Source organism: Mchenga conophoros, linkage group LG23 (genome assembly GCF_057382185.1).
Source record: "Mchenga conophoros isolate Kocher_MC1m ecotype Shallow Benthic linkage group LG23, M_conophoros_male_GT1.1, whole genome shotgun sequence".
Taxonomy (NCBI): Eukaryota; Metazoa; Chordata; class Actinopteri; order Cichliformes; family Cichlidae; genus Mchenga; species Mchenga conophoros.
This window is the reverse complement of record NC_140547.1, coordinates 46995756-47010976: the sequence shown is the minus strand read 5'-3', so window position 1 is coordinate 47010976 and position 15221 is coordinate 46995756. Positions and strand designations below refer to the sequence as shown.

Genomic DNA, 15221 nt, shown 5'->3' with positions numbered 1-15221 from the left:
TCCCAGGATTTGGATGAGCTTTCTGTCTTTATGGTCACAAATGATGCTGTAACTCTGTGACTGTCCTGGAACTGTCAGCAGTGTGGTTACGTCCTTTTGACCTGAGTTTCCACAGCTCTTATAACAGCAGTGTACATTCAGACTGAGACACGCTTCAGTCTGTATGGACCTGTTTCTGTAGCTGCCACCATCATTCTACGGTCGTGTCCAAATTCATGGGCTGCATCCTCCCGAGGACCCGGCCTTTGCGGTCTACGTGGGCTGGGTCCTCAGAAGGTCGGGTAGGCTGGAAATAAACGGCTGGGGAAATTGGACGGTCTAGCCTTCTGATTAGCGTCACCGCTGTCTCGGTGGAGTTTAATAAACTCAGCCGTCTGCTCCTTGCTATCTAAAATATAACAGGACACTGGCGTAAATTCTCGACCGTCTCATACTTCTGTTTAATCAGTTTTCTGTTTGACGTTTAGTCAGCTCTGTAAAGACCAAGGAGGAACCCACCCGGGGGATTAATAAAGTTTTATTTTATCTAATCTAATAACTTTAATCTCAGCCAAACCGATTTACTCACGAACAAACAAAACACTGAAAAAAGCCAAACAATAACATTTTGAGGTTGTCTAAGTGACTTATATATCACGTTTAACCTGAGTAGCGAAAGTCCGCGGTGATCTGAAAATGATGTGCCGGGAGTTGTGCCGTTCTCGGCGGCTTCAGTGACCCTCGAGCTCCCGGCGAGCTATCGAGCTGGTGGGTAGCAGACGTCTCCGAAAACGTCGAAGCACTTTTGCAAATATGCGGTATCTTGATAAACCGAGCAGATATTTGATGTTTACACAGCTACTTTCTCGCCTGAAAATATGTTAAAAGTTTATTTTGTGACCGAAAAAGATTAGTATGAGTAATTTTAAAACTTAGTAGCGGCCGCCATTGTTGGAAACTGGAGTTTGGCTGGGCCGCGCTATGAATTCTGGGATATGGTAGGCCACGAAGGACACACCCGACCCATCCTTCAAATTCGGGGAAAAGGAGGACGCATTTGTTGGCTGCATTCGGAGGAGTCTACGAATTTGGACAGCCTTCGACGTGTCGCTGTGACGTAATCGGTCTACAAATGCGACCTCAGGAGGATGCAGCCCATGAATTTGGACACGACCTACATGTTTGTACATCAGCTTATCAAATACTGTCTGCTGTCTTCATTTATTACTCTTCACCTGCTTCACTGTCACTGTGTGGGCGGAGCTGTCTGAGCCCTGCCCACACAGACACAGCTCCTCTCTGGAGCAAAACTTCTGCTTCATCTCCACCTCTTTTCTTCATCCTCCACCTCTCTTTTCTCTTCTTCGGTGTTCTGCAGCCACAGAGCCTCACAGCCGTTAGCACGCCCATACCTGAGCAGCTAGCATTACCCAGCATGCCGTGCAGCAGTGTCAGTTTGTAAATGTGCAAGAATTCCTGCTCCAAACTGTTTCACAGAGTGCTGTGTGCCGTGACCTTTGACCTGCTAAAGACAGTCAGCTGTGGATTATTCATTGTTGTGTCTGATACTTAGAACTGTGAGGAAGAAGCTACACAGTTAATCAGGGTCCCCTCTCTCTGAATCAGGAAAGGTGGGCAGGCCGCGTGTGGGCCGCGGGCCATACGTTGAGTATCACTGTTTGAAATGTGAACATTGTTCTGCTGCAGTCAATGGACTAAACCAGAGAAGAAGAAAACAGACTTTACCATGAAGATCCTCAGTGTGGATCAGTATAATATCAGCCTGATGTCTGCAGTTTAGTGTCAGCACAACTTTCACATCATATTCATCTCAGCACAACTAAAACATGCTGACTGACCTCAGAGTTTCAAATCGACATCGTGGATTCTCCCGAAAACCACACAGATGCTTCACTCCTGAACCCTTCAGGTTGCTGTAGGTTCCACTCAGGTCCACCTCTGTGGGATACGAGGGGTTGGACTTCAGTGCTGCTGCCAGATAATCAAGGCCAATATCTGACAAACCACAGCTCTTCAATCTGTATAAAGAATGAAAGATGTAAGTTTATTAGACAAAGTGCTTGAAATCATTCAGTGTTTCATCATCTGTTCAGAGCTGAAGAAGGTTCAGAATGTAGAAGTTTAGAAAATGGAAACTCCAAACAGCTGAAGCCAACAGGAAGCAGCTTCAAACAAACACAACAAGAGAAAAAACTCTGAATGTTTCACATTAAAGTCGTACATTTCTCATAAAAACAGGACAAAGACTTGAAAAAGTCGTGTTTTTCCTTCCAGGAACCACATGGCTTCACTTTTAAAGGTGAAGTGTGACAGAAATGGACATATTTGAAGTCCAACACCTTTTTCCAGTCACATTATTAAAGCAGACAAACTACAAGCTCATTTTCATTCCAACAAGTCATCTTCTGACCTGGACTAACAACACTGGTCTCTATGTGCAGCTGGCTGTGAGACCAGTGCTCAGGGAGCATCTACAAAGTGCAACACTGAAAGAACATCACACACTCATTTGCTTCCAGCACTTTCACACAAACATCTACTGTCATCATTGTCACCAAACTCTGTGGATCCTTTATTGCAAATTCAAATGGGATCAAATGGTCAGACAAAAGAGGGTTATGAGGAAATATGATGAAATGTTGTGTATTAGCAGCAACTTATTGAATCTTTTTCCTCAGAAACCAAACAAAATGATTGACAAACATGTTTTTACAAACTCAGTGTTGGACTTGGATCAGCAGGATAAGCTGATGTTTAAAGGCATTTGAGTCTCGCTGTATGAGAGTCCAGTTCTTACTCAATATTTATGGATGATGTTCTTTCAGTGTTGCACTTTGTCGACGCTCCCTGAGCACTGGTCTCACAGCCAGCTGCACATGGACCAGCTGACATTACCCAGCATTAGAGGCGGCTGTAAAAAATTCATGTTCCCATTTAAATGGTTTTAATTTGAATAAAACGATGTTGATTCATTCAATCCTGAATCGATGTTTAATATAAATGTATTTTGCCAGAATCTCAGGTTAAAGCTCACAAACTATTTCAACAAGCAGCAAACAGCTAAAACAGTAAATGAGAGCAGCTAAACACACAAAGATGGAAACACAGAGCGTGGATCGTTCACTCGACGGCACGTACACGGACACGCCGTCGGGGCTGAAAGTGGACAGCTCACAGATCCTGAAGCTGCAGGTTTCATCTGTCTCCAACCAAAACTGAGTGAAGCAGCAGCAAAAGAAGATCCAAACTCTGCTTCACGTTTGATCAATATGCTCATGAATTCTCTCTGACTTTGGCTGTTCCTGCCTGCACAGCTCTCTCTCTCTCAGTGTACTCCAAGAACAGCTTCAAACATCTGTTTCTGCATCATTCACTGTTTATTAGCCACCAGTCTGCTGTTGTGTTCAGTGCTGTCGGCCTCTGACAGTAAAGCCTCATTTCTGCTGTTCCATGGAAACTTTTTAAAATGATGACAGATTACAAACTCTCAGCTGTGTCTGTAATCAAACCTCTGTAACTTTGCTTCACTTCAGCAGCATCAGCTCATGTTCACATGTTGCTTCATGGTTTGCTTCAGTTTTTGATCGACTGCAGAATATTTTGAAGGTTATCTGCTATAAAAAGCCAGAAGAGGAAAATCTGCTTCATGTGTTTCTGTTTGATCCTCAGTGACTTTGACACAAAGGCCTCTGCTGTGATGATCACACCTCTGATCAAGTCTCACAGTGTCACAACTGATAAATGATCAGAGTTAGAATATTTCTGACTGTCTGCTGTGTGCCGTGACCTTTGACCTGCTAAAGACAGTCAGCTGTGGATTATTCATTGTTGTGTCTGATACTTAGAACTGTGAGGAAGAAGCTACACAGTTAATCAGGGTCCCCTCTCTCTGAATCAGGAAAGGTGGGCAGGCCGCGTGTGGGCCGCGGGCCATACGTTGAGTATCACTGTTTGAAATGTGAACATTGTTCTGCTGCAGTCAATGGACTAAACCAGAGAAGAAGAAAACAGACTTTACCATGAAGATCCTCAGTGTGGATCAGTATAATATCAGCCTGATGTCTGCAGTTTAGTGTCAGCACAACTTTCACATCATATTCATCTCAGCACAACTAAAACATGCTGACTGACCTCAGAGTTTCAAGTTTACATCCTGGACTCTCCAGGAAACCACACAGATGCTTCACTCCTGGATCCTGCAGGTTGTTCTTAGTTGAAGACCAGGAGGAGTCATTACTCAGGTCCAGCTCTCTCAGATGGGAGGGGTTGGACTTCAGTGCTGCTGCCAGATAATCACAGCTGATCTCTGACAAACCACAGTCCTTCAATCTGTATAAAGAATGAAAGATGTAAGTTTATTAGACAAAGAGCTTGAAATCATTCAGTGTTTCATCATCTGTTCAGAGCTGAAGAAGGTTCAGAACAGAGGTGGGACCAAGTCATTGTTTTGCAAGTCTCAAGTAAGTCTCAAGTCTTTATCCTCAAGTCTCAAGTCAAGTCTCAAGTAATGTCAGGCAAGTCAGAGTCGAGTCTCAAGTCACTGGTGTAAAAGTCCAAGTCAAGTCACAAGTCTGAAATTTTGAATTTCAAGTCCTTTCGAGTCATTAAAAAAAACGAAAAAAAGCATGTTGCAGTTATATGCTAAATGTAAATATTAGACCATGTAATTTTTAAATCTGTGTTTTTCTCAACACATGACAAAATAGTGAACGTAGAAAATATACACAAATTGTGAAATTGCACCTCTTTAAAATGCAGCTCAATTAAACCTAGCTCCAAGAATAATTTTCACCGACAGTTCTGAGATAAGCTGCATGTTATTCTTGGATGCGGTTGTAGGACCGGCTTTAAAATCGCATGACAAAAATATCATACACATTAAAAAAACTGTATCACCAACGTAGCCTGGACAACATTTGCTAGTTAGATGAAGTCAGCTATCTCATCTTAGCATATTTATATGCATATTTATAATCATACGGTTCTTGGAGTGAGTGCATACACTCATGAAGTTTAGTAACTTCAGGTCACTGCAACAAGCCCAGGTACAGTTTACCGACGGATGGGTACAGGACCTTGAAATGCACCGTGTAGAACGAAAGACCATCGTACGTATCATAAGTTTACCAGTCTCACAAATCGTCGTCATAAATACACATTCGTTAACCGTTTATTAATAGGACCTTTGAGCTCAACGGTAATTAATTAGTAGTGGAAATAATTTCTGGTTCATTACAGAAATGTAGCAGTGACAATAATATTGTATGCTGTAATCGTACTGGGCAATTAGTGATACAAAACAACTGTTTTATCCTGTGAATAAAAGTATATGTTTTTGTTAATGTACCATAATAACAGAAGCGAAACGCAATATTGTGTCAGGACAATTCACTATTTATGCACAATAAATAAAGGAGCATAGCGCGACAATTTCTGTTCAGCGCCAGACTTGCTTGTAACCTATATCACCAATTATGTTAAGAAAAATGACGCATTAACTACAACAGCAGACTGACCTTTGTGTAAATGCTTGGAGCAGACTAACCTGTGAGCTGGAGTGTTCTGAGACGTTATATTTGATCTTTGAATGGCTGCAATCCAGTCGCATCTTTGTTACTTCGGAAACATGGCTCGAACAATTTCTCTTAAACGTCGTAATCCGATAACAACCGATTTCTTTACCCGTCGGCTTCCCGTGGCTGTCATGCGACCGGCTATTGCAGTTAATAATACAACAGCTTCTTGCCATTTTTGTGTTTCTTTTTATCGCTGTATAACTGATTTCAATTGAAAGCCTGCGTGCGCTAGTACCTCTTGCCACGAGTTCCCAGAATCCTTTGCGGTTCTACCCGTGAATGACGTCACATTTTCAATCTCTATATAATATGCGTGTTAAATTTTATATTTGGGGTAAAATATCAAGTCTTTTCAAGTAAACCGGTTCAAGTCCAATTCAAGTCCCAAGTCATTGGTGTAAAAGTCCAAGTCAAGTCACAAGTCTTAGAACATTTTTTCAAGTCAAGTCTAAAGTCATAAAATTAATGACTCGAGTCTGACTCGAGTCCAAGTCATGTGACTCGAGTCCACACCTCTGGTTCAGAATGTAGAAGTTTAGAAAATGGAAACTCCAAACAGCTGAAGCCAACAGGAAGCAGCTTCAAACAAACACAACAAGAGAAAAAACTCTGAATGTTTCACATTAAAGTCGTACATTTCTCATAAAAACAGGACAAAGACTTGAAAAAGTCGTGTTTTTCCTTCCAGGAACCACATGGCTTCACTTTTAAAGGTGAAGTGTGAAAGAAATGGACATATTGAAATCAATGATATCAAAGCTGGAATCAAATGAGTCCAAGTCTTCTGCTGACTCAGCATCACATTCATCTTTGCTCCTTGTTCTGCATCCCCACCATAAACATAAAGAGGCAAAACTCACATTTTCCAAAATCCTCTTTAAGCTTCGACAATAAAGGAAGATAGTTTTATACAAGTCTTTGTGGTTTTGTGTCTCTGTAATGGATTGAAGAAGCTCCAGTTTTAGAGCAGTAGGATCCACATCACGCGCGTCTGTTGAGTCTGCTCTTCAGCGGCCGTAGAGCTGGACGCTGCCCTTTGGCCATCATCGATACTCTCGCCCGAGATCGCACCGGGGCTAAAATATTCACCTGCTCAGCTGTTTTTGATCAGTTTGAGCCTGTGTGGTTTGATCAGGTGGAGGAACGATGTGATGCTATAAAGACATCATCTTGTCCAAATGAAGTTGTTCCAACACGTGTTTAAAAAGATTTTAAAGGTTGTTGGTTCCGACATCTTAGCGATTTTTAACAGCAGTCTTAGTTCAGGTGTTGTACAGCCTGTTTGAAACATGCTGTTGTACAGCCTGTACTAAAAACCTGATCTGGATCCTCTGTCTGCTCAAACTTCAGGCCTATTTCAAAGCTTCCCTTCCTGTCGAAGATTTTGTAAAAGATTATATTTGTTCAGCTGCAATCTGTGGTAAAGGTTTCAGTCTGGTTTTAAAGCTCTTCACAGCACTGAAACTGCACTTTGAAAAGTTCTTAATGATCTTTTATCAGCCACTGATCAGGAGACTCCGCTGTGCTTTTGGATCTGACCGCTGCCTTGACCACAGCATCTTGACCTCACCATTGGAGCATGGCGGCATCAAGGGCGCTCTATTAGACTGGTTCAGCTCTTTTATTAAATCACATTATTACATTTGGGGCTTATATTTGACGGCAATGTGACCTTTGAAAAACAGCTGAGCTCAGTTGTACAGCGGTCTTTCTTCAAACTGAGGCTTTTATCTAAGGTGAGATCATTTATATCTTTTAAAAACCTTGAACGGGCGATCCACGTTTTCATGACGTCCCAGCTGGATTATTGTAACTCCTTATATGTTGGAGTTAGTGGGACCTGCCTGGCAAGACTGCAGCTGGTCCAGAAAGCTGCAGCTCGTCTTCTGACACAAGCTCAAAGACATTTATCGTCCCAACAACCACATATACGCTGGTCCCTCGCTGTAACACAGTTCACCTTTGGCGGCCTCGCTGTTTCGCTGATCTTTTTTGTGCAATTTTGCATGTTTTTGTTTTTTACAGCGCGTTGTGTTCTGCGTCCTGATTGGCTGTAGACCATTGTCAGCCAATCTCGTGCCGTGTCTCCTGTACAGTACAGAATGTGTTCAAATTTACAGCAGTGTGACTCTGCAGTGCTGCACTGTATGTTTGTACGTTTTGTCCCAACAAACAACAATGATGACGAGACGTTTTGCACCTGTGGTAGCAGCCAAAGGCAGAGGAAGATGCTGACCATCATAGTTTCAACAAGGAGGCAAAAAGGTTGTAACTGTCCACAACAAGAACATCGTAAGGATGGAGTCAGCTTTGGCTTTGTGGCTCAGTGACCGCAGGAAAAAGAACATCGTGCTGGACACCAACATTATCTGCAGAAAAACTCAAAAGCTTTATGCAACTTTACCTGACAGCGAGGAGCCCAGGCCATGGACGAGTGCTCCTCACACAGAAGCTCATTTAATGCCAGCAAAGGCTGATTTGACACGTTTCAGAAACACTTTGCTTTCACTCTTTAATAATGAACTTATTTTTCTATGAAGGTTTGAACTTTGTTTAAACAAGAGAGAAAAGTGTGAAAATGTTCATGCCTGTCTGAGAAAAGTGTAGAAAGTGTGCAGTGAGGGTTTAACTGCCTTAAAACTTCTATAATACTTGTAAAACATAAAGCTGCTACTTCATTCTGAGACTTATTTTTAGAACGTAACTCGATAAACGAGCGACCGCAGTAATGTATTGTGTTTATTTTGAAAACTCTCAACAGGATCTTCAGATTTATTTTGAAAGCTTTATCTGGAAAACACAAACACATAAGCAGGAAACAAAGAGCGTGATATGAAACGATAGACGTTTTCATATGGTCATCATATATACATCGTTCTATCGAACAGCCCCAGCTCCTGCTGTCAGTCTCTGTAAATCTGCTCTGAAAACACATTTGTATTCACTGGCTTTTAATACAGCATGAGAGTTATTTGATATTTGATGTGTGATATTAATATTAGGAGTTATTTTAATCGTTATTTTGGATTCTTGTACAGCACTGTGGTCAACGCTGCTGCTGTAATTAATGTGCTATAAACACATAAACAATCTGCAGTTAAACATCCAAAACTAAAGATGTGATCGCTGCCTTTAGAAAATGTGCTGATGCACAAGATATCAGCTCCATTAAGGTGGAATGTGGCCGTGTTAGAAACATGTTGGAAGAAGTTTGAAGCTGAAACTGTGAAGCTGAGAGTGAAAGAGCTCCAGCGTCTGTCACAGGAAACTTTCTTATTTCCACACTGATGAAAGCATCAAGCTTTGATTTCCTGCTGCTTTTATTGAGTCACACTGTGAAACTGAGCCACAGCTGAACCAGCATCCCTGTACAGCAGACACTTACAGCGCTTGGCTGCTTCCATTGGACCCTCTGCACAGAGCTTCGGTTTCCTCTTCTGCTCCCAAAGTGCAGAACAACAAGGTTTCAAACAGCTTCGTTCCAGCAGCATCAGCCACAGACATGCAGAGAGAATCCTTTGGTTGTGTTGTGTGTTTGCATATCTGCTGTGTTGCTTTGTGAGGATGGATCATCTCCTGCAGCTCCAGATAAACAAGCTGGACCTGAACCTGGTAGCTTCACTTAGAAGACACTTGTGACGGGAACGTGTGAGAAGTTTTGTGCAGACAAGTGTGGATTTAGAGTGTGGGACGAGCTCTCCACAGTCTTTGTGGAGATCCACATTCTGCATACTGCCTGTGAGAAGCTGCAGACATTTGTCCTCCAAATCCACTGAGCAGCTGCTCGTGGTGGTATTAGCTTCATGTGTGCGTGTTAGCATGAAGCCTCGGTCACACTCTGCTGTGGACACGGTCACGGACAGCTGGACGCCTGATGGACGAGTCGTCCTTCCTGTTAAACTTCTTTGAGCATGAGAATAGCATGAGAAGCTCAGTGGACACTGTTCAGGGTTTTAACTCTCGCTTTCACTTCAGCTTCACCAACAACAGCACAAGCAGAGCAGCCCACTGCCTGCATGGCTGGGACAGCGCCCCCTGGTGACTGTAAACCACTACAACATGTAGACGGCCGTCTGCAGGCTGGATGTAGCACCACCGCAGAGACGTGCTGCAGCTCTGTTTAGTTACCCAGCTGACAGCAGAGGCTGTAGTTTACTGTTACCAACATGGAAAACTGAAGCTTCACCAGCTGGAGCTACAGAGCTGGAGAACAAAGGAGACTGAGAGGCCAGAATGATGTGGGAGGAAACATCAAGAGCCTGTTTGAAAGGAGACACATGTGGATGCTGTGCCAGTCTGTGGTCTGTCAGAAGTCAGCTGAGTCACACTGCAAGAAGCTGCAGAATCTCAGAGGAGGAGATTTGGAAGTGTTTGTGGGACAAACTGGACTCAAAGAAAGAAGATGTTTGTGAAGTCTTTGGTGGAGGTGAGCAGTGTGAAGCAGAACACATGCAGATGAATCAGGAGGGAACAAACTGAGTGGGCGGAGCTGCCTGAGCCCCGCCCACACAGACACAGCTCCTCTCTGGAGCTAAACTTCTGCTTCATCTCCGCCTCTTTTCTTCATCCTCCACCTCTCTTTTCTCTTCTTCAGTGTTCTGCAGCCACGGAGCCTCACAGCCGTTAGCACGCCCATACCTGAGCAGCTAGCATTACCCAGCATGCCGTGCAGCAGTGTCAGTTTGTAAATGTGCAAGAATTCCTGCTCCAAACTGTTTCACAGAGTGCTGTGTGCCGTGACCTTTGACCTGCTAAAGACAGTCAGCTGTGGATTATTCATTGTTGTGTCTGATACTTAGAACTGTGAGGAAGAAGCTACACAGTTAATCAGGGTCCCCTCTCTCTGAATCAGGAAAGGTGGGCAGGCCGCGTGTGGGCCGCGGGCCATACGTTGAATATCACTGTTTGAAATGTGAACATTGTTCTGCTGCAGTCAATGGACTAAACCAGAGAAGAAGAAAACAGACTTTACCATGAAGATCCTCAGTGTGGATCAGTATAATATCAGCCTGATGTCTGCAGTTTAGTGTCAGCACAACTTTCACATCATATTCATCTCAGCACAACTAAAACATGCTGACTGACCTCAGAGTTTCAAGTTTACATCCTGGACTCTCCAGGAAACCACACAGATGCTTCACTCCTGGATCCTGCAGCTTGTTCTTAGTTGAAGACCAGGAGGAGTCATTACTCAGGTCCAGCTCTCTCAGATGGGAGGGGTTGGACTTCAGTGCTGCTGCCAGATAATCACAGCTGATCTCTGACAAATCACAGCTCTTCAATCTGTATAAAGAATGAAAGATGTAAGTTTATTAGACAAAGTGCTTGAAATCATTCAGTGTTTCATCATCTGTTCAGAGCTGAAGAAGGTTCAGAATGTAGAAGTTTAGAAAATGGAAACTCCAAACAGCTGAAGCCAACAGGAAGCAGCTTCAAACAAACACAACAAGAGAAAAAACTCTGAATGTTTCACATTAAAGTCGAACATTTCTAACAAGAGTGTTTTAAAGACAGAGTCACTGATGATCATCTTCTGCCCAGTAAAACTTTGGTTTTCCACATGTGAGTGTTAATGATGCACAAAGACTGTGAGTGCAAAGAGGGAGCGAGGAGGATGACAGAGAGATGGTACAGGAGCATCAAGAACCCGGCGAGGAAATGAGCAGAAGGACTTTGGAGCCTGTTGGATTGAAGCTTTCACAGAGACGTGTTTGACTGGACACCACCAGGACAGACTTTTAATCCCAGGATTTGGATGAGCTTTCTGTCTTTATGGTCACAAATGATGCTGTAACTCTGTGACTGTCCTGGAACTGTCAGCAGTGTGGTTACGTCCTTTTGACCTGAGTTTCCACAGCTCTTATAACAGCAGTGTACATTCAGACTGAGACACGCTTCAGTCTGTATGGACCTGTTTCTGTAGCTGCCACCATCATACTACATGTTTGTACATCAGCTTATCAAATACTGTCTGCTGTCTTCATTTATTACTCTTCACCTGCTTCACTGTCACTGTGTGGGCGGAGCTGCCTGAGCCCCACCCACACAGACACAGCTCCTCTCTAGAGTTAAACTTCTGCTTCATCTCCGCCTCTTTTCTTCATCCTCCACCTCTCTTTTCTCTTCTTCAGTGTTCTGCAGCCACAGAGTCTCACAGCCGTTACCACACCCATACCTGAGCAGCTAGCATTACCCAGCATGCCGTGCAGCAGTGTCAGTTTGTAAATGTGCAAGAATTCCTGCTCCAAACTGTTTCACAGACTGCTGTGTGCCGTGACCTTTGACCTGCTAAAGACAGTCAGCTGTGGATTAGTCATTGTTGTGTCTGATACTTAGAAGTGTGAGGAAGAAGCTACACAGTTAATCAGGGTCCCCTCTCTCTGAATTAGGAAAGGTGGGCAGGCCGCGTGTGGGCCGCGGGCCATACGTTGAGCATCACTGTTTGAAATGTGAACATTGTTCTGCTGCAGTCAATGGACTAAACCAGAGAAGAAGAAAACAGACTTTACCATGAAGATCCTCAGTGTGGATCAGTATAATATCAGCCTGATGTCTGCAGTTTAGTGTCAGCACAACTTTCACATCATATTCATCTCAGCACAACTAAAACATGCTGACTGACCTCAGAGTTTCAAATCGACATCGTGGATTCTCCAGGAAATCACACAGATGCTTCACTCCTGAACCCTTCAGGTTGCTGTAGGTTCCACTCAGGTCCACCTCTGTGGGATACGAGGGGTTGGACTTCAGTGCTGCTGCCAGATAATCAAGGCCAATATCTGACAAACCACAGCTCTTCAATCTGTATAAAGAATGAAAGATGTAAGTTTATTAGACAAAGTGCTTGAAATCATTCAGTGTTTCATCATCTGTTCAGAGCTGAAGAAGCTTCAGAATGTAGAAGTTTAGAAAATGGAAACTCCAAACAGCTGAAGCCAACAGGAAGCAGCTTCAAACAAACACAACAAGAGAAAAAACTCTGAATGTTTCACATTAAAGTTGTACATTTCTCATAAAAACAGGACAAAGACTTGAAAAAGTCGTGTTTTTCCTTCCAGGAACCACATGGCTTCACTTTTAAAGGTGAAGTGTGACAGAAATGGACATATTTGAAGTCCAACACCTTTTTCCAGTCACATTATTAAAGCAGACAAACTACAAGCTCATTTTCATTCCAACAAGTCATCTTCTGACCTGGACTAACAACACTGGTCTCTATGTGCAGCTGGCTGTGAGACCAGTGCTCAGGGAGCGTCTACAAAGTGCAACACTGAAAGAACATCACACACTCATTTGCTTCCAGCACTTTCACACAAACATCTACTGTCATTATTGTCACCAAACTCTGTGGATCCTTTATTGCAAATTCAAATGGGATCAAATGGTCAGACAAAAGAGGGTTATGAGGAAATATGATGAAATGTTGTGTATTAGCAGCAAGTTATTGAATCTTTTTCCTCAGAAACCAAACAAAATGATTGACAAACATGTTTTTACAAACTCAGTGTTGGACTTGGATCAGCAGGATAAGCTGATGTTTAAAGGCATTTGAGTCTCGCTGTATGAGAGTCCAGTTCTTACTCAATATTTATGGATGATGTTCTTTCAGTGTTGCACTTTGTCGACGCTCCCTGAGCCTCACAGCCAGCTGCACATGGACCAGCTGACATTACCCAGCATTAGAGGCGGCTGTAAAAAATTCATGTTCCCATTTAAATGGTTTTAATTTGAATAAAACGATGTTGATTCATTCAATCCTGAATCGATGTTTAATATAAATGTATTTTGCCAGAATCTCAGGTTAAAGCTCACAAACTATTTCAACAAGCAGCAAACAGATAAAACAGTAAATGAGAGCAGCTAAACACACAAAGATGGAAACACAGAGCGTGGATCGTTCACTCGACGGCACGTACACGGACACGCCGTCGGGGCTGAAAGTGGACAGCTCACAGATCCTGAAGCTGCAGGTTTCATCTGTCTCCAACCAAAACTGAGTGAAGCAGCAGCAAAAGAAGATCCAAACTCTGCTTCACGTTTGATCAATATGCTCATGAATTCTCTCTGACTTTGGCTGTTCCTGCCTGCACAGCTCTCTCTCTCTCAGTGTACTCCAAGAACAGCTTCAAACATCTGTTTCTGCATCATTCACTGTTTATTAGCCACCAGTCTGCTGTTGTGTTCAGTGCTGTCGGCCTCTGACAGTAAAGCCTCATTTCTGCTGTTCCATGGAAACTTTTTAAAATGATGACAGATTACAAACTCTCAGCTGTGTCTGTAATCAAACCTCTGTAACTTTGCTTCACTTCAGCAGCATCAGCTCATGTTCACATGTTGCTTCATGGTTTGCTTCAGTTTTTGATCGACTGCAGAATATTTTGAAGGTTATCTGCTATAAAAAGCCAGAAGAGGAAAATCTGCTTCATGTGTTTCTGTTTGATCCTCAGTGACTTTGACACAAAGGCCTCTGCTGTGATGATCACACCTCTGATCAAGTCTCACAGTGTCACAACTGATAAATGATCAGAGTTAGAATATTTCTGACTGTCTGCTGTGTGCCGTGACCTTTGACCTGCTAAAGACAGTCAGCTGTGGATTATTCATTGTTGTGTCTGATACTTAGAACTGTGAGGAAGAAGCTACACAGTTAATCAGGGTCCCCTCTCTCTGAATCAGGAAAGGTGGGCAGGCCGCGTGTGGGCCGCGGGCCATACGTTGAGTATCACTGTTTGAAATGTGAACATTGTTCTGCTGCAGTCAATGGACTAAACCAGAGAAGAAGAAAACAGACTTTACCATGAAGATCCTCAGTGTGGATCAGTATAATATCAGCCTGATGTCTGCAGTTTAGTGTCAGCACAACTTTCACATCATATTCATCTCAGCACAACTAAAACATGCTGACTGACCTCAGAGTTTCAAGTTTACATCCTGGACTCTCCAGGAAACCACACAGATGCTTCACTCCTGGATCCTGCAGGTTGTTCTTAGTCGAAGACAAGGAGTCATTACTCAGGTCCAGCTGTCTCAGATGGGAGGGGTTGGACTTCAGTGCTGCTGCCAGATAATCACAGCTGATCTCTGACAAACCACAGTTCTTCAATCTGTATAAAGAATGAAAGATGTAAGTTTATTAGACAAAGTGCTTGAAATCATTCAGTGTTTCATCATCTGTTCAGAGCTGAAGAAGGTTCAGAATGTAGAAGTTTAGAAAATGGAAACTCCAAACAGCTGAAGCCAACAGGAAGCAGCTTCAAACAAACACAACAAGAGAAAAAACTCTGAATGTTTCACATTAAAGTCGTACATTTCTCATAAAAACAGGACAAAGACTTGAAAAAGTCGTGTTTTTCCTTCCAGGAACCACATGGCTTCACTTTTAAAGGTGAAGTGTGACAGAAATGGACATATTTGAAGTCCAACACCTTTTTCCAGTCACATTATTAAAGCAGACAAACTACAAGCTCATTTTCATTCCAACAAGTCATCTTCTGACCTGGACTAACAACACTGGTCTCTATGTGCAGCTGGCTGTGAGACCAGTGCTCAGGGAGCGTCTACAAAGTGCAACACTGAAAGAACATCACACACTCATTTGCTTCCAGCACTTTCACACAAACATCTACTGTCATCATTGTCACCAAA

At 43.0% G+C, this 15221-nt stretch overlaps 1 protein-coding gene across 1 annotated transcript in view; it reads right to left on the bottom strand.

Annotated features, from left to right (window-relative positions):
• LOC146548161 (NACHT, LRR and PYD domains-containing protein 12-like) overlaps positions 1-15221 on the bottom strand; it is a 192740-nt gene that overhangs the window by 13050 nt on the left and 164469 nt on the right. The window lies entirely within an intron of this gene.